Here is a 24,941-nt window from a genome sequence, read left to right as displayed (position 1 = left end):
TCTTCACTCCGCTCAGATATTTAATAATTTGTCTCGTTCCTTCTGGATTAGTTTCTAATATCCCAACACCACCAGATTTTAGTTTCTTTAACTCACTCTTACAATGTGAATATTTTGTTGTACCAAGAGAAACCTCCTCAAATATTTGTCCTTCATTCCTCAATGGCATATGTTCCTCCACTGAAATATAGTGATAATCTTCACCTTTTACTTCTCCAGGTCTTATTGCTCTAGTTGTTGTTGATACAATGCGTATCACGGGGTGTTTTTTAAATAAATTTACAATATTCTCATTTGTACTACACAAGAACCTTGATTTATGAAAGTTTTTTCCAGAAGCAGATTTACCCACAAGATTTATAATAATAGTTGTCATTTATATATGTAATTGTTTATAAAACAAAAAATATATCCCTTAATATCTCATCTTGTTTCACAACAATATATTTATATTTTTCAGTCGTGTGCTTCATATAATCCTCAAATTTCTTTTACTACATAATGTAGAACAATTATCTCTCCAAAAATTATTGATATCTATTGAATTTAACGAATAAAATAAAAGTATTAGCATTGTTTCTGATGGAGCACGAGGAAGTTGAAAGTACGATTGACTAAGATAAATACAATTACAAGAAGAATGTCTCCCTCTTGTGTAGTAGCTGTCCATTACCGTTTGGTTTCTCTCATTAACACAATCATCAAAGATACTTGAGGTTCTTTTTGATTTATCCAAATCTTGGGAGACGGTATATCATCCGTATTATCACTAAGAATACAAGTTATAAGATTTGATTTATTTTTACATCTCTGTGTATCACAAAATAGTTGAATTATATCTTCAATGTTATAATCATTTAGGTTTTTTGACGTTTAAATAAACCGATTATATCTTCTTTTGAAGACCAGCATTAAAACCTTGTGAGAGTAGTTGATACTCTGGTTGAAAACTCGACTTTGTGAAAATTATTAAATTGTTATAATCTAAAAAGTTGGGAGTGAGGAGCATTTTAAAAGTAAGCAGGTTTTCCACATCCACTTGAACCAACTATGAGACATCTTAATGAATTTGGGAGATTTTTATGGTTGTTAAATTTTATCTTATTTTCCCAAATAGGTAAAAAATCATTCATTTATATATTTAAAAAACAGGTTATTTAATTTATTATTAGCTTTTTTAGAAACTCTATATTTTATCCTAAGTTCAGGTTTAATTTCAAGATAATCCATTATTTTATTTATACAATATCTTGTGTTGATATTTCCCTGAAAATTACATCCATGAATAATATACAACAACAATCCTTTGAACATTTCTCTTATACGTTCAGTTTCTTCCCTTGTAAGGAAAGGTGTGTTATCATCCTCATACTTTACATTCATTTCTCTAATCAATCTTGTAAAGTAATTCATTTTGGTGTAAATCTAAAAGAATTATTTTCCTTTTTATATTTTTATTATCATTAATTAGAAGATAATCACAGAATATACATTGTTTATAGGCTTTTGACTCTGTGTTTAATCCCCCGTCTTTCACACGCAGGACAATTCTCAAATTTGTCATATGGAGAATCAGGAAAGTCTAGCATATTTATAAAGTAAAACTTTACTTAAACTGAAATTCATCTATACTTTCAGTTGTATATTACCATCGATATCGATATACTTTTTTTTCATTATCAGATTCAACGACAACATTTTTTATATTAAAGGTAATTTTAAAATTATCGTTTAACTACTATTGAACGAAATGTCATTTCACCTGATATATTAACATCCTTTATTTCATCAAGATTTACATCTTTAGGGTTGTTGAAAAAAATACAAATTTCTCCTTGCATATTACAGATGGTCTTATCTTTTCTTTCTAAAGCTTCATCCATAAGGTTTTTGTTCTTTGATACTTTTTCTTGTTTCATTGCTTTTTCTAGTTTTGAATATATTACTAGAAGGAGAGGAGAAACTTTTGTTAGAGATACTTTAATTGATGTTCTACCAGGTATACTAAAGCCCTTCCACTGAAGGAAATTGAAGAACTCATATTATTTACCATAATAGTTTTTATCCAATAGTTGTTATATTTATCTTTGTTCAATTTTACATCCTTGACATATTTCTCAGTATCTTTAACAGATGAAGAGATTGATTGAAACTTGTCTTTTGTGTCTTGAAACATTGTATTTATTAAGTGAAAAAGTTGGAGGATAAAATGTTTTTAAGCACAGATTCACCTATAAATTAAACAAAATTTTCATCAAGAAAATTTTAGTTTAAGCAAAGTTTTATTCTATAAATATGGTGAATACAACGTACTGCGATGTTTGTAATCACGAATATAAACATTATAGAAAACACCTTCGAACCAACAAACACACATTTAATCTATTTCATCAAATATCTCCTCTTGAGTTGGAAAGAAAACATTGTGATATCTGTTCAAAGGATGTTTTGAAGAGTAGTTATAATCAACATCTTCAATCACAAAAACACAAGAAAAATGAGTTTAAAGTAAAGGGAGACTATTATATTAAAAACACTGATGAGGCATTTAAAGGGCATATAAAAATAAGGATTTTTCAATTTGGAGAACCCGGTCCATCATCAATAGCTGAATCAATTGAAATAGTGAAACCCGATGTTGAAAAATTTATTAAAAAGACAGTAAAAGAAATAAAAACTTTAAAGTTTTATATGGGAGTGAAAATGAATATGAAAAGACAAGATGAAGAACAAACTCCTTATATGAGAACAGATCTTCATTTTATAACATCATTTCAAGATTTTTTGAATAGTGGGGTTTATGAAAGAACTATCAAGACAAGAGGAGGATGTTGATAATACAGTGGTAGGAAGTGGATTCAATATTAAAAAAATCATCTTTTTAGATATACACATTCTAAAATCAAACCCTCTTAAAGCTTCTTCTTATATTGAATTACCAAAGAAATAAAACTAAAGAAGGCAGTTGTTAATATTAAGAACAATGATAATAAATGTTTTCTCTGGTCTGTTCTTGCTCACTTACATCCACCAAAAATGTAATTCAGAAAGAGTAAAACAATATATGAAATATGAGAATACCTTGGACATTAAAGATTTTAAATTCCCAATGCCATTAACAGATATTCCTAAATTTGAGAAAAAGAATAATCTTTCTATTAATGTATATGGATTAACGGATACAAACAAAGTTCAAATATTAAAAATTTCAAACAACTATAAAAATGAAGAAACACACATTGACCTTTTATATTTTAGTGTTGGAAAGAATTCACATTACACATACATCAATAATTTATCAAGATTAATCTCTTCTCAGGTATTCAGAACAGCAAACAAAATATATCCTTGTAAGCGATGTCTTAATTCATTTCATACAAAAGAGCGATTAGAACAACATTCAAAATATTGTAGTAATCATAAATCAGCTGTAATTACAATGCCTAAACCTGGTGAAAAGATTTATTTTGAAGATTATAATAAATCTATCATGCACCCATTTGTGATATACGCTGATTTTGAATGTATCCTTAAAAGATAAATACTGCTTCTCCTAATCCAAAAGAACCATATACAAATAAATATCAAAAACATATTCCTTGTGGTTTCTGTTATTATATCAAATCATCTGTTGGAGAAAAGTATAACAAACTTGAACATTATCGTGGAAAAAATGCTTCACAAGAGTTTGTAAAACGATTAGAAAAGGATTGTATAAGACTCACTAAATTAATGAAAGAAACAAATGAACCGATGAAATTAACCAAAGAAGAAAAATTAGAATTTAGAATGAACAATATCTGTCATATTTGTGAGGGGAAATTAAGGAGTCTAAAGTTAGAGACCATTGTCATCTTACTGGTAAATATAGAGGTCCCGCTCATTCCTGTTGTAATCTTAATTATAAATTACCTTCTTTTATTCCAGTCTTTCTTCACAACAGCGCCAACTATGATACACATCTATTTATAAATGAACTTTCAAAAACACCAGGGAATATTTCTGCCATAACAAACACAAGTCAAAAGTATATTTCATTTTCAAAAATGATATTCACAAAACCTTTAACTCGTATTAGGTTTTTAGATTCTTACAAGTTTATGGGAACACCACTAGCCTACCTCGCATCAAATCTAAGCTCCACGGACTCTTTTCCAAATCTTAATTCATTCTTTCCAAAAGAGGAAATTCTCACTCAAGAGGAAATTCAGATTAAAGAGAGAATTCAAAGTAAAGAGGAAACTCTAATTAATGAAGAAATTCTAACTGAAGATGAAATTCTAATTATAAAGAAAATTCGAACTAAAGAGGAAATTCAGATTAAAGATGAAATTCTGATTAAAGAAGGAATTCTTACGAGAGAGGAAATTCAAACAAGGAATGAAATTCAAAGTAAAGAGAAATTCTTACAAGTAAGGGAATTTATCCCTTATGATTATATGGATTCATTTATGAGATTTAAAGAAACACAACTTCCTTCAAAAGAAAGTTTCTATAATAACCTTTATGAAGAAGAGATAAGTGATAAGGAATATAAACACGCACAAGAAATATGGAAAATATTTAAGATAAAGAACCTTGGAGAATATCACGATTTATATCTAAAAACAGATGTTTTATTGTTAGCTGATGTGTTTGAAGCTTTTAGATCATTCTGTCATAATAAAAATTGTTATGGATTAGATCCTGCCCACTATTTCACAGCTCCTGGTTTAGCTTGGAGTGCAATGTTGAAAATGACAAAACAAGATATAGATTTAATCAGTGATGTGGATATGCTTTTGATGATTGAGAAGTCCAAGAGAGGTGGAATATCACAAGTATGTTCAAAAGATATGCTAAAGCAAATAATAAATATCTTCCAAATTATGATAGTGAAAAGATAGTAATTATTTGATGTATTTTGATGCTAATAATTTGTATGGATGGGCAATGTCTCAATCTCTGCCTTATGGTAAATTAGAGTGGGTGGAAGAAAAGGATTATGAAAAGGCTTTGATGAATATTGTTATTTCTTCTCAAGAGGAATTGAATGACGAAGAAGAAGGTTATTATTTTGAAGTTGATTTGAGGTACCCGAGTGATCTTCATAATAAGCATAAAGACCTTCCTTTTGCATGTGAGAAAGAAACTCCAAAGAAAGAATGGTTAAGTGATTATCATAAAAGTTTTAATATTAAAGGTAAATCAACAGAAAAGTTATTAACAACATTCTATGATAAAGAGGGATAAGTTTTGCATCAGAGAAGCTTAAAACAGTTATTGAGAGAAGGATTGAGTAGCTAAAATTCATAGAGTTTTAAAATTTAAACAAAGTCCTTGGGTGAAAAAGTATATTCAATTCAATACAAATATGAGAGCAAATACAAAAGTAAAATTTGAAGGGGACTTTTATAAATTAATGAATAATGCTGTATTTGGAAAGACTATGGAAAATGTTAGAAACAGGCAAAACATTAGATGAGCAACATCTTGGAAGGAAGCTTCGAGATTGATAAATAAACCAAGTTTTTGAGAGAGAAGAGGTTTTTCAGAGAACTTTTCTGCAATTCATATGAAAAAGGAAAGTATTGTAATGGATAAACCAATTTATATTGGAACAGCAGTTCTTGATTTATCAAAGATATTGATGTATGATTATTTGTATAATGACTTAAAGAAAGAGTATGGTGAAAATGTTTCATTGTTGTATATGGATACTGATAGTTTTATCCTAGATATAAAAACTGATGATGTTTATGAAGATATGAAGAAAAAATATTGGAGTATATGATGCAAGTAATTTCAACAAAAAGAGTGAGTTATTTTCCAAAAAGAATGAAAAGGTTATTGGTAAGTTTAAGGATGAGTTGGGTGGAAAAGTAATGAGTGAGTTTATTGGATTGAGAGCAAAGGCATATGCTTATAAGTATGGTGAACAGATTGATAAGAGGTTAAAGGGAATAAAGAAATATGTAATAAAGAAATCAATAACTTTTAGAAATTATTATAATTGTTTGATGAATAAGAAGAAGAATATAGGAAAATGAATACAATAAGAAGTTATAAACATAACATATATAGTGAAGAAGTAAATAAAAAGGCATTAGGAGCCTTTGATGATAAGAGATTTATTTTAGATAATGGAATAGATTGTGTTCCATATGGATATTGTATGATAGAGTGTATAAAATAGATTATGTTTTAACGATGGGAAGATGGGTTAGGGTTTTTTAAGGGCTACATTACGCGTTTTTTCACAATATATAAATGGTTAAACCAAGTATTAATCAAACTAAAGAGTGGAGAAAATCTCAGTCTTGGTATATAAATGGAAAACATAATGAATGTGAAAAATATCAAATAAGTCTTATTGAAAAAATAACTAAAACAAAGGTAAATAAAACAAATAAGCGAATTAATTTAAAAACTAGTAAGTTAGAGGATGTAAAGAAAAAAATGAATATCCTTGAATGGACTGAAAACTTTGATGGTTATCAATTGAACAATGAAAAAACAATTTACTATAATCTCAAAATGATATGTGGCTCAGGAGGTGGTCAGATGAGAGCATTAAGAGAAGTTTATCATTTCGTAATGGCACAAATGGGGTATCTTAAAAAATATAAAGATTCAAATGTTTTGTTTGTCAATATTTTAGATGGGGATTATTGTGCAAAGAAAATTAAACTATTGAAGGAATTTGAGAATGAACAAATCTTTATAGGTTCAATGAGTGAGCTGTTCAATTCAATGAGGTTCAACCTCCAAGTTAAAAGGGGAGACAAATAAATATACCTTGGGATAAAAAGGGGATTTATTTTTAGGGAAAAAAATATAAATCGCTGAAAATCCCCATTCATTTACATGGGGAAAAGTGAGCCAGAATCAGTATTCTTACCCTACATATATATATATATATATATATATATATATATATATATGTATATATACATATATATATATATATGTATATTTCTATGTATACATATACATATATATATATATACATATATATATATATATATATATATATATATATATATATATATATATATATATATATAGATTGTTGCAGTTGTGGAAATTCACAAACCATCATACAGGTTCCCCGGAGATCAGTTATTTCGATAAGTATGTGTTTCAGGTTAGAATCCCCACCGATGTGTAAAGGGCATTGTTCGTGTGCCGGGCTGTGAATCTTTGAGGTAGCCATTATTCTTTCTCTATCTTTTATTTTAAAACATCGCAACCCCATCACCTCCTCGACAAACAACGCCATCTCTGCAACACTGTCATCTCCTCGACAAACAACGCCATCTCCGCACTAACCGTCATCTCCTCAACAAACAACATCACCAGGCGCCCCGGTGAATGGCCGCGGCACGAGCCGATTTGCTTATTTGGATCACAGGACGGCTTTCCCGAAACAAGCTAGTGACGTCGAACATGGGGTTTCCAGCGAGGCTTTCGATGGGTGAGAGGTCACAGCAGAAGAGTGGTCCGAGCCCGGCCTCGGGTGAGATTTCAAGGGGCAGCTCGCCCCCAACTATAAAAGGGCGGAGCTCGACCTGGCAGAAGTCAGTCAGAGCTGCAGAGAGATCTGTGGAGAGAAGTCGTCGCCGGGCGAGGGGAGCCAGTCGAGCAGAGTCGGGAGAAGTCAGAGCGGCAGTGGCCGGTTGGGGAGTGTGTCGAAGCTGCAGCAGAGTGTCCGAGGGGTCTTGAACCAGTGCAAGTTGCGGCTTCGGAAGTCAGTGCCAGTTGGGAGGAGAAGCCAAAGTGCCAGCTGCGGTGGAGTCCAGCGAGTCGTCGGAGTCCAGGCAAGGAGAGCCAGCAGCAGCGGCGGAGCTTGGTGGTCCTGGAAAACGACCCTGACGGTGGTTGAGCAGCGTCGCTGAGGTAGTGGACGGGTCATTAAAGAGCATAAACTCTAAAAGAGCCAAGGACCCGTTCACTCCTCCGAAAGTGTCGCCGGCCAGGCCCGACAAAAGGCCGTGACGAGAGCCGGACCACCGAGGGGAACCAAGCAGCCACTCAAGCCGCTCGCCAAACTGCTCAAGCCGCCCGGCTGCTCAAGCGACTGGCGCGTTGCGACACAAGGGCCAAGCAGAGACACCAGGGGTCACCAACCTGAAGACATTCGAGCCGTCACAAGGGGCGGCCAGGTAACCTGCCCAGCCTCTAGCGAGCCTTCGGTCATCCAGGCTCCGAGTCCGAATAAAGGCTCACGGGCCCGTTTCTTTTCTGGGTTTTGTATGAAAGTATGTTTCTGTGGCACCTTGTCTTTATAAGTAGAAATGATTTAAGTGCATGCCTGTACATATTGAATAGACATCGGCTGTAGGCTTTGCTTGTGTCATGTCCCCTTCCCCCATTGATTGATTGCTTGTTTCATAAATGCCCCATTGTTGAATGTAAGCCTGCTCATTGCGTCCATTTCCTCCCATTGACTTCCACGGCGCGTTCGGGAAATTAGCAGGCTGTTAAAGCCAATAAAAGTGGTCATTTGGTCCAACGGAACTTGGCGATTAAAACAGCTCGGCATCGTACACGGAACGAGCGCGCTAAGCAGCTCGTTTCCGTACGAGTTTCATCGAGGTATAAATTCTCGGTACTTCTGTCTGCACGGATAATTAGGTATATCGAGATTCGGCGATTAACCCTGTACCGCGTGGACAGAATATTGACAATTTATGGTGCATTAAGGCACCCGTAGCAGGTTTCCGGAGTTGTCCGGAAGCTACGACTGGATTCCGGTTTTCGGCGGACGCGCGACTGCGGTTGGGCCGTAAGCGGTCGAACCGGCGGAATTCGTAACTATATATATATACAGTATATACACACGACCAGTCAAAAGTTTTAGAACACCCCCATTTTTCCAGTTTTTACTAAAATTTAAGCAGTTCAAGTCCAGTGAATAACCTGAAATGGTAAAAAGCTAAGCGGTAAACTGCCAGAGGTTAAAAATGAAGTTCAGGTGAGCAAAAACTGATAAATAATGAAAATTTCAGAGTTGTTAAGAAAAGGCCCTTTTTAGGGAACAAGTAATGGGTTAGCAACTGCAGCTGTTTTGCAGCAATGGAAGTAAATTTGCCTTGAAAGTTGATGCAAACAATTCCTACAGGTGTCCCAACTTTTGTTGATTAGTTACAAACCCTCTGTCTGTATAAAAGCAGTGTTGGAACAGACTGTGTTGCTACACCCTCTGAAGCACTATTTGGACAATATTGCACTGCAGGTAGTAGTATATTGCTATCATAATGGTGAGAAAAAGACAATTAACAAAGGAAGACAGACAGACCATTATAACCCTTAAAAGTGTAGGTCTTTCCTTTAGAGAAATTGTTAGTCCCAGTGTGTCAGTGAGCACAGTTGGCCGACACCATCAAAAGGAACTTGGAAACTGGAGGGAAGTTTGACAGGAAGAGGTCTGGCAGACCCAAAGCCACAACACAATCAGAAGACAAGTTTCTGAGAGTCAACAGCTTGCGTGATAGGTGGCTCACAAGACAGCAGCTTCAAGTACAACTTAACATTGGTCGAAGTAAGGAAGTCTCAGTTTCAACTGTGAAGAGAAGACTTCGAGCTGCAGGTTTGATAGGTCGAGTGGCAGTAAGAGAGCCATTGCTAAGATGGCAAAATAAGAAAAAGAGGCTTGCCTGGGCCATGAAGCACCACCAGTGGACTACTGAAAACTGGAAGAAGGTCTTATTGACCGATGAATCAAAATTTGAAATTTTCGGTTCATCATGCAGGGTTTTTGTACGCCGTCGAGTAGGCGAAAGGATGGTTCCTCAGTGTGTGACACCAACTGTCAAACATGGAGGAGGAAGCATGATGATCTGGGGCTCTTTTGCTGGATCCAGAGTTGGCGACTTGCACAGAGTGACTGGCACCCTGAACCAAAAGGGCTACCACAACATTTTGCAGCGCCATGCAATACCCTCTGGTCTACGCCTAGTTGGTTAGCGGTTCATCCTACAGCAAGATAACGACCCAAAACATACCTCCAGGCTATGTAAAAACTACCTTAGGAGAAAAGAACAAGATGGTAGGCTTCAAATCATGGAATGACCAGCACAGTCTCCATACATAAACCCCAATCGAGCTGGTTTGGGATGAACTGGACAGAAGGGTGAAAGCAAAGCAACCTTCAAGGGCAACATATTTGTGGGAACTTTGGCAACAGTGTTGGGAAGAACTTTCCGAACAATATTTAATTTCCATTGTAGAAAGAATGCCACGAGTATGTTCGGCTGTTATATCTGCAAAAGGTGGCTACTTTGATGAGTTAAAAATTTAGATTAAATTTTGTTCAACAAAACGATTCCATGAGTTTGTTTTTTATCTGCAATTGTTTATTTGTTCTATGCTTTAATTTCAGAGTACATTGAAACATTAAATTGCTTAAATTTCAGTAAAAACTGGAAAAATGGGGGTGTTCTAAAACTTTTGACCGGTAGTGTATAAGTATATATACATATTTAATATATATGTATATGTATATATGTATATGTATATATATATATATATATATATATATATATATATATATATATATATATATATATATATATATATATATATATATATATATATATATATATATATATATATATATATATATATATTGTGACAGTTGTAGCGTGGAGTGCACTCGGTGTACTGCCCTTGCAGGTTAAAAAGAAAGCACACACATAAACTATAGAACAATTATGTTAAAGTGTTCTGTTTCGAAGTTAGGTAAATCGTATTCATGTGACAAATATGTGTTGTGCCTGTGAGCAGATAGGGTTTTGTTCCCTTCCCCCACCCCCTTTTCTATTTCGCTATCTGTAGTGTATAGTTTACATATTTTACCTCAGTAGTTTTTCACATGCATATTCATGGTTTTTCGGCATTTTCATGGTTTTTCTTGGGCAATTTGGCAAGGGTTTTTTGCATTTGCGCGGGCATATTCGTGTTATTTTTTCACGGTTTTTGCGCAGGTGTGTTCACAGTTTTTCGTTGTTTTTCACAGGCATGTGTTGCGTTTGTTTGTTTTTTTTTACCGTTTTTTCTTGAGCATATTCGCGGTTATTTTTTTTTGTGTTTTTTTACAGGCGTATTCGCAGGTTTTTGTGGTTTTTCTTCAGCGCATTCGCAGGTTTTTTTTTTTTTTTGCCTTTTCGCGATTTCTTGGACGTATTCATGATGTTTTTCATGGTTTTTCACAGGCGTATTTGCAGGTTTTTTTCGCGTTTTTTCGCTGGTGTATTTGCAGGGGTGTTTTGTTGCATTTTTGCGGGTTTTTTAGGCGAATTCGCCATTTTTCACATTTTCAAGGTTTTTCTTGGCCGTATTTGTGGGTTTTTCCAGCATTTTCAAGGTTTTTTCACATTATCCTACTTTTTCTTCAGCGTCTTGATGTGTTTTTTCTTCCACATTTTCATAGTTTTTCTTTGGAATATTTGCGGGTCTTTTCCACATTTTTGTAGTTTTTCTTGGGCATATTCGCGGTTTTGTTCATGGTTTTTTGCACGCATATTCGCCATTTTCTCATGGTTTTTCGCAGATATATTTGCAGGTGTTTCGTGGTTTTTCTTGCGCGTATTCCCTTTTTTCGCATTTTTGCGGTTTTTCGCTGGCATATTCGCATTTTTTTTTTCATTTTTTTGTTTTTTGCTAGCGTATTCGCAGTTTTTTTTCCGCATATTTTGCAGTTTTTCTTAGGCCTATTTGTGGGTTTTTCACATTTTCACAGTTTTTCTTGGGCATATTCACGGTTTTTCTTGGACATATTCACGGTTTTTCTTGGGCATATTCACGGTTTTTCTTAGACATATTCATGGTTTTTCTTGGGCATATTCACGGTTTTTCTTGGGCATATTCACGGTTTTTCTTGGGCATATTCACGGTTTTTCTTGGGCATATTCACGGTTTTTCTTGGGCATATTCATGGGTTTTCTTGGGCATATTTACGGTTTTTCTTGGGCATATTCACGGTTTTTCTTGGGCATATTCACGGTTTTTCTTGGGCATATTCACGGTTTTTCTTGGGCATATTCACGGTTTTTCTTGGGCATATTCACGGTTTTTCTTGGGCATATTCACGGTTTTTCTTGGGCATATTCACGGGTTTTCTTGGGCATATTCACGGTTTTTCTTGGGCATATTCACGGTTTTTCTTGGGCATATTCACGGTTTTTCTTGGGCATATTCACGGTTTTTCTTGGGCATATTCACGGTTTTTCTTGGGCATATTCACGGTTTTTCTTGGGCATATTCACAGTTTTTCTTGGGCATATTCACGGTTTTTCTTGGGCATATTCACGGTTTTTCTTGGGCATATTCATGGTTTTTCTTGGGCATATTCACATTTTTTCTTGGGCATATTTGCGGTTTTTTGTATATTCGTGGGTTTTTTTGGGGCGGGGGGGGTGTATTCGTGGTTTTCTTTGTGCTTTTTGCAGGCATGTTTGCCATTTTTTTCATATTTTCGTGGGTTTATTTGGGGGTATATTCCCGGTTTTTTTACAGGCGAGTTTTTCGGCGTTTTTCTTTGGTTTATTTGTGGGGGGGGGGGAGGGGGTTGTGTTTTCACATTTTTTTGCTGCCCGTTTTCATGTTTTTGTGTTTTTTTTGCAGGTGTAGTCGCAGTTTTTCATAGGTTTTTTTATTTTCCCGAATGAATCACGTACCGCCGAGAACCCATCCCCCTTTTCCCATTGAAACAATGCCCTGACATTCACAGAATTGATATTCGTGGCATTTTTCAGGAACGTATCCCCCATGAATGTCGGGGTCCGACAGTGTATGAAATAGTACCTTTTCATGGCATGTTGATCGTGAACCCTTGTGCCACACAAGCATTTGTTTTAAGGGTCTTGACCAATAGGGAGCACCTACCATGCATCCACCCTATTAAGCTTGGATTACATCTAGTTTATGATGATTTTGATGCAGGAAAGAAGATATAGGGTTAAAACAGAACTTCTGGCATTAGTTTCAGCCTGTGATGAAATAGAACCGCCTGCTGTTGGATGATAAGTGAGGTCCATAAGAGAAATCTCACTTCGGGTTATTGAATACCATGTGTGCAGTGGTAAAAAAAAAAACTTTCAAACTGCGATTCAATTTAATGTCAGATTACAACTACCTCTGTATGTGGTACGATTATGGCTGAAGTCAATACAGTTGGAGAACCATCACTAAGACAGCATGTCTGATGTCAAATCCTGGCCATTTTTTTTTGTATACAGAGTCGAGGCTCCTAGAAGAGCTGGTACCACTGAATAGATCAGGATGAAACAGAACAAAAGTAACAGCAGAGAGAGGGGAAACACCAACAGCAGAGCCAAAGGCCAAGACAGTGGGAGGCAGACAAACAATGGGTGTGGGGAGGAATGGGAGGGGGGCAGGAGATGGATGCATAGTTTGGACAAGAAGGATACAGAAAGAAACTCTTAGGAGGAAAAACTGAAAATTTTTGTAAGGAGGAGGGACTGGGGAGGCGGGAGGGAGTTAATGAGAGTAGAAAAGATTATGGTTTTGGATTGGGGACGATCTGAGATGGTGATGAACAGCTGTCTTGAAGACCTGGAGGGGAGAATGAGATTGAAGAGAATGTGGAAGTTGGTTCCACAGGCAGGGAAAAAGAGCAACAAAGGAGTGGAGGTGAGCAGCGGTCCTGGATTTCGGTAGTTTCACCAGAAGGGGGTTGATTGTGCACCATGTATGCCCCACAGAAACCTGGGGAGGGGGGGGCAAAGCGCAGAAAGAGCAGATGGTGCAAGACCAGGAATGAGGTGGTAAAAGACAAAAAGACCACTGATCTGGCTGTGATGGTGAAGTGATAGACCCATCGACTCAGCTTCATTGAGGGAGATTCCAATAATCTTGAAGGCCTTGGTTTTCACAGCATCAAGCTGAGCAAGATGTGAGACAGGGGAGCCAGCCCTGAGGGGAGAGTAGTATTCCATCAAGCTGCGGATGAAGGCCTTGTCGGTGGATAGGAGTTCAGGTGTGCCAAGGAAGGACTTTGTATGACGGAGGATGCCCAGTCAGTAGCTGGCTTTGGAGGCCAACTTTGAAATGTGGCTTGCCCAAGAAAGATCATGGCTGATGGTGAGAGCCATGAGTTTGAATGACTGAACTTCCTCAAGAGGATTGTTAAGACAGTCAATAGGAGGATTTTTCCAAATGGTCCTTTCTGAGAGAAATAGTGAGAGTGCGAGATTTGTCAGGATTGAAAGAAATATTCCAAGTGTTTGACCAGCTTGTGATATTTTTTCAAGGTCTGAAGAGAGGGAAAAGGCTGCAGCCTGCCTGCCTGAAGGATGAGGGATGTCACAGCAGACGGTGGAGCTGGAAGCCGATCATAGGTCACGCGTTCTCACTGGGGGCGACTTGACATCACACATTTGTACATTTCATTAAACATTGATTCATTTTGGTCTCAATTTTCTGATCGTTTGACTCGATCCTTCCATGTGAGTAGTTAATCCACTCCTTATATACCAATTATAAACATGGCTGGACAATACATTAATCTTAGTCTGCCTTTTCTTCCTTGTCTTTACTTGCTTTATAACTTCCTTTTTCTATTCCTTTCCTTGTTTTTACTTTTGCTTCGTTCTCTCTCTGCTCATGAAAGTTTTTGTAGTTGGAGCATTCATGGTGTTTTTACAACTTTAAGGGCTTTCACTTGAAGCATAACTATTGCTTATTGATTTTTCTCTTGCTCATGAAGCTTTAAAATAAATGGTGGTGCTTTGTAGAACCATGTGATATGACCTTAGGGATAGGATATATGTGTATTGTTTTGAAAAGCCTTGTGGTTTGACATTTGGCCTAAAGTAAATGTGTTTAGATTTGTCACTGTATTTTATTTCACCTTTTTGTATAAAAAGCAATCTCTCAATAGAGAAAGGGCACTATGACAAAAATTGGTGTTTATATAACCTTTGCAAGGCCATGAGATTATTGCGTACTGTTCTTTTGAGGTAGTCACCTGTGTTAATGATCTGGAGAGATCACTGCACCAATCATCCATAGACATGGAGAGATCACTGCACCAATCATCCATAGACATGGAGAGATCACTGCACCAATCATCCATAGACATGGAGAGATCACTGCACCAATCATCCATAGACATTGAGAGATCGCTGTACCAATCATCCCAATACCTGGAGATATCTGATCGCTGTACCAATCATCCAAAGACCTGGAGAGATCTCTGCCAATTGTCCAAAGATGATAAAGCCATGAAAAGTCAGGTGGGAATTTGTGAATTAGTCTTCTGGCTGACATCCTTTTTATGGATGATGCACACACATCGATGCCTCATCCTACATGTCAAACACCAGCGTGGTAGTTTATAGATGGGACGACATTTGAACCCATGCTAGACAGTTTAGAGGGAAGTGTGCATACCTCTAAGTCTAAGCTATCCTGTCAGTCATAATCCTATTCTTAGAGAGACAGCTCTGAAAAGAGACAGCTGAAATGGAGTAAAAATATGAATGATGTGTGATTATGTTAAATACTAGCAAATACCACCTGCACTTCACTGTACGAAACATGTAGAGAGAGAGAGAGAGAGAGAGAGAGAGAGAGAGAGAGAGAGAGAGAGAGAGAGAGAGAGAGAGAGAGAGAGAGAGAGAGACACAGAAACACAGAGACGCAGAGACGCAGAGACACAGCGACACAGAGGTGGGAGGGAGACAGGAGGAGAGAGAGGAGGCAGAGAGAGGGGTGCAGACAAAGGGGTGGAGAGAGAGGGGGAAGGGAGGGTGGGGGGAGGAAGGGGGGGAGGAGGGAAAAGGGGAGGGGTGGGAGGAAAGAGAGAGGAGGCAGAGCGAGGGGGCAGACAAAGGGGTGGGGAGAGAGGGGATAGGGAGAGAGAGGGGATAGGGAGAGTGAGGGGAGGAAAGAGGAGAGGAGGGGTGGGAGGAAAGAGAGAGAGAGATGGGAGGGAGACAGGAGGAGAGAGAGAGAAGGCAGAGAGAGGGGCAGACAAAGGGGTGGAGAGAGTGAGGGGTAGGGAGAGTGAGGGGAGGAAAGAGGAGAGGAGGGAAAAGAGGAGAGGTGGGAGGGGAGAGAGAGAGAGAGAGAGAGAGAGAGAGAGAGAGAGAGAGAGAGAGAGAGAGAGAGAGAGAGAGAGAGAGAGAGAGAGAGAGCAAATAAGACCTGTCGCTTCAATAAGATAAGAGCAAATAAACCAACGCTGACCTTGCCATGACATTTAACCCCTCAGGAATATTTGACTGGTCGAGAGTTAAACATGACCATCACCTCCATGCCTCAACACAGCACACTGTTTCCTGTGTGTTTTGTACTTTATGGCGATGGCCCCGCTTCACACAGGAGCGACAAACGCTTCAACTGTATCCTGAATTAGATTTTACGGACAACTGACTGAAGTACAACACAACGACTGAGAGATTGCAGGTACAGGAGGGCAGAATGCAATCATTTCTGCTGTGTTTACTTCTTGTCTTGTTTCTTGATGTTAGGGAGTTTCCATTGCTCTAGATTGTTTTTCCTTGTTTTATTACTTCTTTTTCTACTTCTATCTTCTTTCTTTGTCTTCCTGTTCTTGTCTTTCTTCTTCTTGCATCTTCCTTCTTCTGTCTTCCTCCTTCTTCTGTGCTCCTCTTTCTGTATGTCTGCCTTTCTTTTCTTTCCTCTTTCCCCATTCTTCTTCAGCACTGAAGAGTTCACATCACATTTTTCTATCACATTTCATCACAGTGTTTGACTTTTTTTTCTTTTTTTATCCTTATAGAGAGCTTCAGGATAGACAATGTTGCATGTTTTTCCACCTGGTGCCACAACTCCCTCCCAACCCCCACTCTCTGTCCTCTTTGTCCTCCCCTTCCGCGCATAAAACTGAAAGGGCATTCTTACATGGATCATGACATACTTGATTAATATTGTGTCACCACAATCACTGAGTTTGAAGTTGTATTACTTGGAACCTCTATATCATTGCTCATCAATAAACGGCTATATCTCCATATTCTGGTGTATTTTGTGTCACTGACAGTGAATAAAGTGTTTTTAACCACGTTTGGGGGAAAAAATAATTAATTCAAAACCCGTTTTCGATTCCTACCAACCCACGTTTTGTCGCCTCTAACTTGCCACGTGTCATGTCGAAATCTTCCCCCTGAGGGACAAATTAATCGATATGGCCAAAATAAGTGATGGTTTCGATGTTTATCCTCGTCGTCATGGAATGAATCTGGGGTGTGTTCAGTCACCAAGTTTCTTGAAGAGTGCTCGCCAAGTGGCTTAAGCACTCCAATCAAAACTGTTGATCAGGAACAGCTGCCTTGGCATACAGTACCCTAACAGCATACAGTACAGACAAAAGGACTTAAAAAAATTTTTAATTAAAGACTTCAAATATTAATCATGACTATTTTCGTTGTCATGAAAATGTATGTTGTTCAGTTTTCCATGCATTCTTTTAGTTTTTTAAACGTACATTAACTCAGAGGTGATGCTGAGTGTACGCAAGTGGACGTGTACATGTCATATAACTTTAAAGTGTATGTGTACATAACTTATTTAACGTGTACATAATAAGTATACATAATATACATAATAAGTTCGAAAGAAGAAGTTAAAAAAAAATCTCTCAGGGAATTCTCCGGCTTCCCGACTCATGAATTATATGTATGCAGACATTTCATGACCAAGCTGATTTTCATTGTCTCTAATGTTTATTGACTTCACATTATAATATGTGAATTACAACTCCATGAGTTTGTTTATAAATCCTGTACTTGCACACTATTCAGTCTTGAAAAGTCAGGTGAAAACCAAAAGTTGTTTTTTTTACTCTTAAAGACCACCACAATTTTCCTTCACCTGCATTATGAGAACATACCCTCATTGGGCGGTGTTTATTAGACCGCTGCCGTGATTGCTGCAAACAAAACATGCATTACCTCGTTTCCTCTGTACGAGTTGTAATCAAAATGTACCTTTGTTTCCTCAAAATGGTGCCTTCATTTAATGATGGAAGACGCATTGCTCAGTCTTCAAATGCCCGCCAGAGGCCTGTGCAGCCTGTTCCAAGTCAAGGCATGTTTGAGCAGGCCGAAACAAAATGGCGGCTAAAGACCCTGCAAGGTGAAAGCGAGCTGACCAGGGGGTAAACCCTTTTTTGTTTTTTTCATGATGAGCACCCCGTTAATTATCTTCAAAAGAGGCGTTTAAATTGATCCAAACACCCAATTTTCATTCATGCACCACGTTGGAGTTCTCTTTGTGTGCACGCAAAGTTCTGGGCCACCTGGTTTCATGGTTTTGGAATTATGGCGGAGACATTTATTATTATAGAAGATTATCTGTATAGAATGTGAATATACATTTATATGCTCCGTAATAAGCCCCTGAACCACCATTGCACTTGATGTTAAAACAAATCAGGTTAAATGATGCATGAAGCCCAAGTTCAAATCCTGTACATATTCTATGTGTTTATCCACTGCCTACTGATGTCCTTGTAATTCATGTAAAGGGTATACTCATGTCTGCACTAATTAATTAATGTAAAATATATATATATTTTTGATCCTTTGTCGTTTGTATCTCTTCCACTAAGCTTGGTGGCTGTGCCAGAAAACCATTCCACCATATCCATTCCACAGTAATGGCACTCCATCCACAGCATGATCAATCCTCTGGAATGGCTCAATGCTGCCACCCACCGTCAACGATTCTCAAGGATGAAGCACAAATGCCATGTAGCAATAATTTAGCCATTTCGTCCCAGGTAATAGCTTTCAATGCAATTTATACAAGGAAGAGATGGTGAAAGGGGTGGGAAGGTGGAGATAGGAAACAGGGTAGAGATGTAGGAAACAGAGGGAAGGTGGGGGGGGGGGATAGGAAACAGAGGGAAGGTGGAGGGGGAGGGAGATAGGAAACATGGGGGAGATATGGGAAACAGAGGTAAGGTGGGGGGATACGATACGATAGGAAACAGGGGTGAGATATGGGAAACAGAGGGGAGAGAGGAAGGGGAGGGGGGAGTGGGGAGATAGTAAACAGAGAGGAGGGTGGAGGGAGGGGTAGGAGGATGGAAGTAATGGGAAAGAAGTTTCGTTGAATAAATAATGCAATCGGTAGTGATGTTATCATTGAAATAATCATGATATCAAGATGTTAGTTGGTAAGAATAACCTCCTGAAAAGAGTATGTCAATATCCTAGATTTAAATCAGTTTAAAGTTTAAGGTGAAAATGCTGAAAATGCATTATTTTCAAATTGTGCAGGATTATATAACTTTATCCATAGATAAGCTATAGAGTGGGTGGTGACAGCGATAGATGGGGAATCTTGATTAAATATGGTTTCCCATTTCAGGAAATCTATACAAATCCAGCCTGACGGGAAATGTTGTTCCACGCGTTCAACACGTTCTTCTGATGCATCCCTTTATTTGGGCGGTGAATATGCAACAAATCACTGCTTCGATTGCTCTCAAAAAGAAAGATAACCCAGGTTACGAACATGAAGCCGAACCATGCGTACTGCTTATTTGTATACTGTGGCTATAGAAGTCAGATAATTCCAATTTCACTGGGCCATAAGCTAGCTAGCACCTCAGGTTCGCTAGCACCTCAGGGCTGAGGCCTATACGTACTGTCACCTTCGCAAGGCCCATCAATCACCCATGATGGTCACCCATGATGGTCACACAAGGTCACCCATGATGGTCACACAAGGTCACCCATGATGCCCATTGGCTCCAACCTTTTTATGTTTGGTGATCCTTTTAATAGTCGCTTCGGTTGTTTTACACAGAAAGGAAAACTTATAGGGGGGGCATGGTGATCGTGAGTATGACACTTCCAAAGATATCTTCGACCTAAGCAGCAAAATGGCGGACATATGATTTTTTTTTTTAGGTTCGTACAATTGTGGGTGCATCAGGCCAGCTGTCCAACCAATGGGTATAGATAGAGCAGACGTACAAACACTTGCTCCATGATGTACAGATTTTTGGTAACGTCATAAATATGTTCTCAAATCATCTTCGGTGAAACGTCAGGCCTGACCTGCCAATCTGTGAAAGACTTGAGCCAAAAGCTTTCCTCGGTGAACCTCACAAAATGTGGGAATAATTGGAGCCATTAATAAAGTAGTAGTAGTCGTAGTAGCAGTAGTGATCCACCATTACTTTAGGGGAGAATTCAGGTTGTATTAGGTCATTGTGAAGGTGTAATATTTTTGTGAGGTTACTTTCATAGCAACAATACAGATTTAAAGTGGAGAATGTGTTGAAGAAATTCTCTGAATTTTGATCCAATTGAGTTGATCAATGGCAGAAGGACAAACATTAACCCAATCTCAGGACAAGATGTCACCCATAGATTTAACCTTCATTTTAAAAAAATTAATTTTTTTGGTATACACATTCTCCATGCAGTTGAAGAATGGGGAGTATGGAGGGAGCAGCTTCAATTTGATGTTTGTGTCAGCATCCGGTAGGAGTTGGGCCTGGATGCGTGGCCTTGCGTTATCGAACATAAGGAAGACAGGTTTGCCAGCAGGAAACATGTTGGCACATTCATGTTTGCAAGAAAGTCCTTGAAACTTTGTCCAGCTTGAAGGCGATCTGGTGATGGACGAGGCCGACCTCCGCGCATACAGCAAAAGTAACATTGCAGTTACGCCCTCAACACGTCTTGCCGGAAGTCCACGAGGGGCATTTCCAAAAGAACACTGTGCCCACACGTTGTATCCAATTTCGTCAATGAAGACGCAGTGTGCAACAACACGGTGCTGTCGAAACCATTGCGCATACAGGACGTGCTGGTCAAGCGTGCGAGGTGCATTCCACGTGTCATGTACGTCCTCGGTCAGTTTGAGAGTCAGAAGCATACCATCAAGGAAGGCTTCTGGCAAAGATGCTCATAGATACATGGAACTTGTTTGGCAGAGCAGCTTGCAGGTTTTCCTTCATTTGAGTCAAAGTCAGAAGAGGATTGACATCGAGGAGATTCTGCAGACAATGCCACATGTCGTCATCCAACTTCGCGTTGTGTGGCCCTCTCTTTTGGCAACCTATCTCCTTGACCAGTTCTCAGATAAATCGAGATAAGTGATCTTGCTGTTGCTCTGTTGATGTCTCGATTGTCGGCCAATTCTACATCGTCCAATGCGTTGTTTTTAAAAGGCATCAATGAGCCTATCCCTGTCTACATCGGAATTCCTTCTAATAACGACCACTACACGGACTGCCATTGCTCCTGCATTCGTGAATCTGAAAATGAAGAACCAGCCTACTCACACAAATAAAGATGTGTAATGTCTTTCTCAACATTTCACAGATCTCAGAAATCCATATTCTCGAAAATAATATGATTGTTCGTGTCATAATAGTTCTACACATGCAAAATTTGAAAGCACACATTGTGAATTTGAACGGCCAAATCCCAACAGTTGTTGACTTGAGTGAAATTGAATGCAGTTCATGCAAGCTTTTAATTGACTGCAGGTTTTAAAAAAATAATACAAGGGGCAATCTTAGCACGTGGCACATGGGAGAAGGATCTGGGGTGGATTTAGTGAGGCGTCGCCTTGAATACTGTGTCCAGTTTTGGTCACCACATCTGAGGAAGGAGATGCTGAAGGTGCCATAGAGAGGGTTTCAGCCTAACGTTACTCGATCGATTCCGGTCCGAGCTCGACGAAGCAATATGGAGAGGCTGAAGGAGATTTATACATTAGAAAGGAGGGGATTACGAGAGGATTTGATTGACGTGTTTAAGATCATGAAAGGTATGGACAAAATAAGTGCAGAAGAGTTTTTCAGCAGAATAGACCAGGGGTCATATTTGAGAGAAAGCAAGGGGATTTCCCCATGTTAAGTGCGGAACTCCGCTCCTGGCGGCAGCCGGAAGGGCCAACTGAGAGCATATCCGAGTGGGCCGCAAAATTGGCGGGGCTGCAGGGGCATCCTCCAATGGCTGGCATGGGGCCAGCTCGTAAGATCTGACGTGGCCCAATAGCTGGTCCCAGGCCACCTCGAAAGATCTGCCGTGCAGCTCTTTGGCCCCACCTGCCCCAGGGACTATAAAGCTATGTCAAACACGCTGGATTCTCTCTCTCTCTGCCATGGTCATCGCTGTTGTTGTCTTCCCTGGTCCTGGACACTTTGGTTCATGGTTCCGATGGAGCTTGTGGACTCTCGGTTGTGGAGTACAGTGTCGGGGCCATTCCGGAGAGTGGCAGGGAGAGCAGTACCAAGCTGGGGAGGGCGAAGGTTCCACGTACGGCTGAGGCTGAGGCCACCCTGCCCCCTCTCAATTGTCTCCCCATGTGTGTGGTCTGATGGGTACCCTGTCATGTTATCCAGTAGGTAAGGCATAAGTTAAGTTAAGTCTGCAACGTGTGCATTTTCTTTGCGTTTTGTAAATGCACACCTTGATTGCCTTTTATTGCATTTCCCCTTTTACTGCCCCAACTTCCCTTTGACTCCATAAAACCCCTTGAGTTCCCTTCCTCTCTTCCTCGTACCCCACATTGCTTGCTGGAAATAAATTGCCTTGTTCACATTTTCCTTTCAATCTGCCCATGTCTGTCCTTTTCCCTTATTGGTCCAGTAATGTCTGTACGTAGATTATCCAGGAGATTATAATTCCCAAACTAATTGGCTCTCACATCAGTCCAGCGTTGTGCTCGCTGTAAGCTCAGCCGCCTTAATCAAGATCCAATAAAGATAAAAGTAGCACAACCCCGAGGGCGCGATTCCCCGATAAGGAGACTGCGTGTTCCACAGTTAAATGGTAGTCATAGGGAGGACGCTGGGTCATGTGGTTAAATTGTTGGCGTTCGCAGTATATTAGCGACCCGCCATGACACGAACTTATTCGTGTACGACGGTCTCGATTCCCGGTGAGTCCGGGGAGAACCCGGGATACCCCACCCTCGAACCCCCGCAACCCCAGGCCCGCAACAATAGTTTCCATGTGTGGTGATTGTGATGTCTGGAGGAGGGTCTTATCGAACGGTGAGTGTGTTGTAGCTCTTTGTGTATTCTTCACCCTACAACCGACTTCGTACCCAACAAAAAAACAACAACATTTATTTATCGCAATAATAATAACAGTTACAGTTGTAGAAATGGACCTCTGGGGAGAACATCCATGAACACAAAAAAAAATACCCCCAGACAGTTATTTACTTGCCAAGGGGGACGGTATTGCATTTGGATCCATTTGTTTGTGTGTTACTTGTCCAAACCGCTCAGCCGATCGTTCTGAAATTTTCTGAGATTATGCTCACCGACCCTGTTTGACTTGAAATTTGAAGAGAATTTGCAAATGAGGTCGCTGAATTCAACCACATATTAATTTTGAGGTAAACATAGGCCAAAAGGCCAATTTGAGCCAAACAAATTTTTTAATCCTCTATTTTCATCCGATTGACTTGAAATTTGAACAGCATTTGCATATCAGGTCACTGAGTTCAACCACCTATTAATTTTGAGGTCACCTTATGCCAAAAGGTCAACATAGACCAAAAGGTCGACATGGGCCAAATTTTTAAAATTGCCAATTTTCATCCGATTGACTTGAAATTTAAAGACTATTTGCATATCCGCTTGCTGAATTCAAACACAAATGCTCATGCCTCTCACCTTTCTCGGCTTCACGCTGTGGAAACCAAGGCATTTAGGATCATTGGTATCTCCCGTAGCGAGGCTGAGTCTTTGGTCCTTTCACTCTCTCACTGCAGACAGGTCTTTCTGTCTTCTATCATCTCTTCCTTTCTTTCCTTCCCGAAAGTCCCTGTCGTGTAAGGACCTGAAAGTCCCTGTAGTGTCCATCTTGTTTATCCTGTGTACCCCGCCCCATCCCTTTCCCTTCCACAGATCTCCTCATGTCTCTGTTTTTTCCTTCCCTCACCCGCTCCTCTTGTCTCCTGCTCCCCTTGTTGTGTGTTTCTGTGGGTTCACTCTCATACGAGCCTCCACAGTGTATACAACAACAACAAAAAAAAAAAAAAATCAGTAATAATATGCAATCTCCACCTACCCTGAGGCTGGGTACTCTGCTCAGTTGAACATAATTTACACATTGAGTCACTGAATTGATTCACCAATCAAATCCTAGAAGCATATTGTTTTTGAGGTCAAAGGTCAAGGTTGCATAAATTCAGCAATTTTCATCTGATTGACTTGAAATTTTAATAGACTTGATTGACTTGAAATTGCATGTTGAGTCGCTAAAGCCTATTCGAGGTCAAAAGGTCAAAGCTCAAGGTCACATAAAATCATCAATTTTCATCCTATTAACTTTAATTTTGAACATGATTTGCATATTGGGTCACTGAATTGGTTCACCAAAAATCAGAATGATCGATTTAGCGTCTTTGACACGTCAACGGTTTCCATGACAACAATTTCTCCTCATTATTATCAAATGGAAAGTTTTTTTGAATTTATTATTACCATACCTCAATAATTTTTGAAGATATCAAATTGAAACTTACGCAGCTTATTTGTACGTATTCTTAGTATATGTGAGTAAAACTTTGTAGAAAAGTCCAAGATCAAGGTCAAGGCCATCTGAAACATGCAAAACACCTATTAGGCTGCACTTGGAAAAATGTATCAACCAAATTTGTTATTCGTAACAATCAATCATGTAAAACACTTGATTGGTCAAATTTTCGAATTTCCTAAATTTATGCTTCCATGGCAACTATTGTTTAGTTGGACATGTTTAAATATTATTTTGTTCGCATATATGTCACAGCTGCCACCCCTCCCCCTCCTCCCCTCCCCTTCCTCCTCCTCCCCCCCCCTTCCTACTCCTCCCCCCATTGAGATTGGGTCTGTGGCCTTCGATGGATTTGTTTGGTCTGGTGTTGGTGTCCACTGATGTAACTAGAAGGGCGCTCGGTAGAGGGCATCCCTCTGCAATGTAATGCCTGATCCATGAGAACATATC

At 39.0% G+C, this 24,941-nt stretch overlaps 1 long non-coding RNA gene across 2 annotated transcripts in view; it reads left to right on the top strand.

The window, feature by feature from the left end:
- The window catches only part of LOC147020717 (uncharacterized), a 96,351-nt gene extending 80,640 nt beyond the window's left edge, over positions 1-15,711 (top strand). For both annotated transcript variants that reach the window (XR_015062106.1, XR_015062105.1), the window contains one exon: positions 14,256-15,711. This is a non-coding gene — a long non-coding RNA (uncharacterized LOC147020717). The remainder of the gene's footprint in view (positions 1-14,255) is intronic.
- Positions 15,712-24,941: the final 9,230 nt, after the last annotated feature.

This window comes from Eptatretus burgeri, chromosome 9, assembly GCF_056783735.1.
Source record: "Eptatretus burgeri isolate ZD-2024b chromosome 9, Ebu_testis_v1, whole genome shotgun sequence".
NCBI classification, from domain to species: domain Eukaryota; kingdom Metazoa; phylum Chordata; class Myxini; order Myxiniformes; family Myxinidae; genus Eptatretus; species Eptatretus burgeri.
Note: the sequence above shows the minus strand (reverse complement) of the source record. Positions and strands in the feature narration are given on the sequence as shown.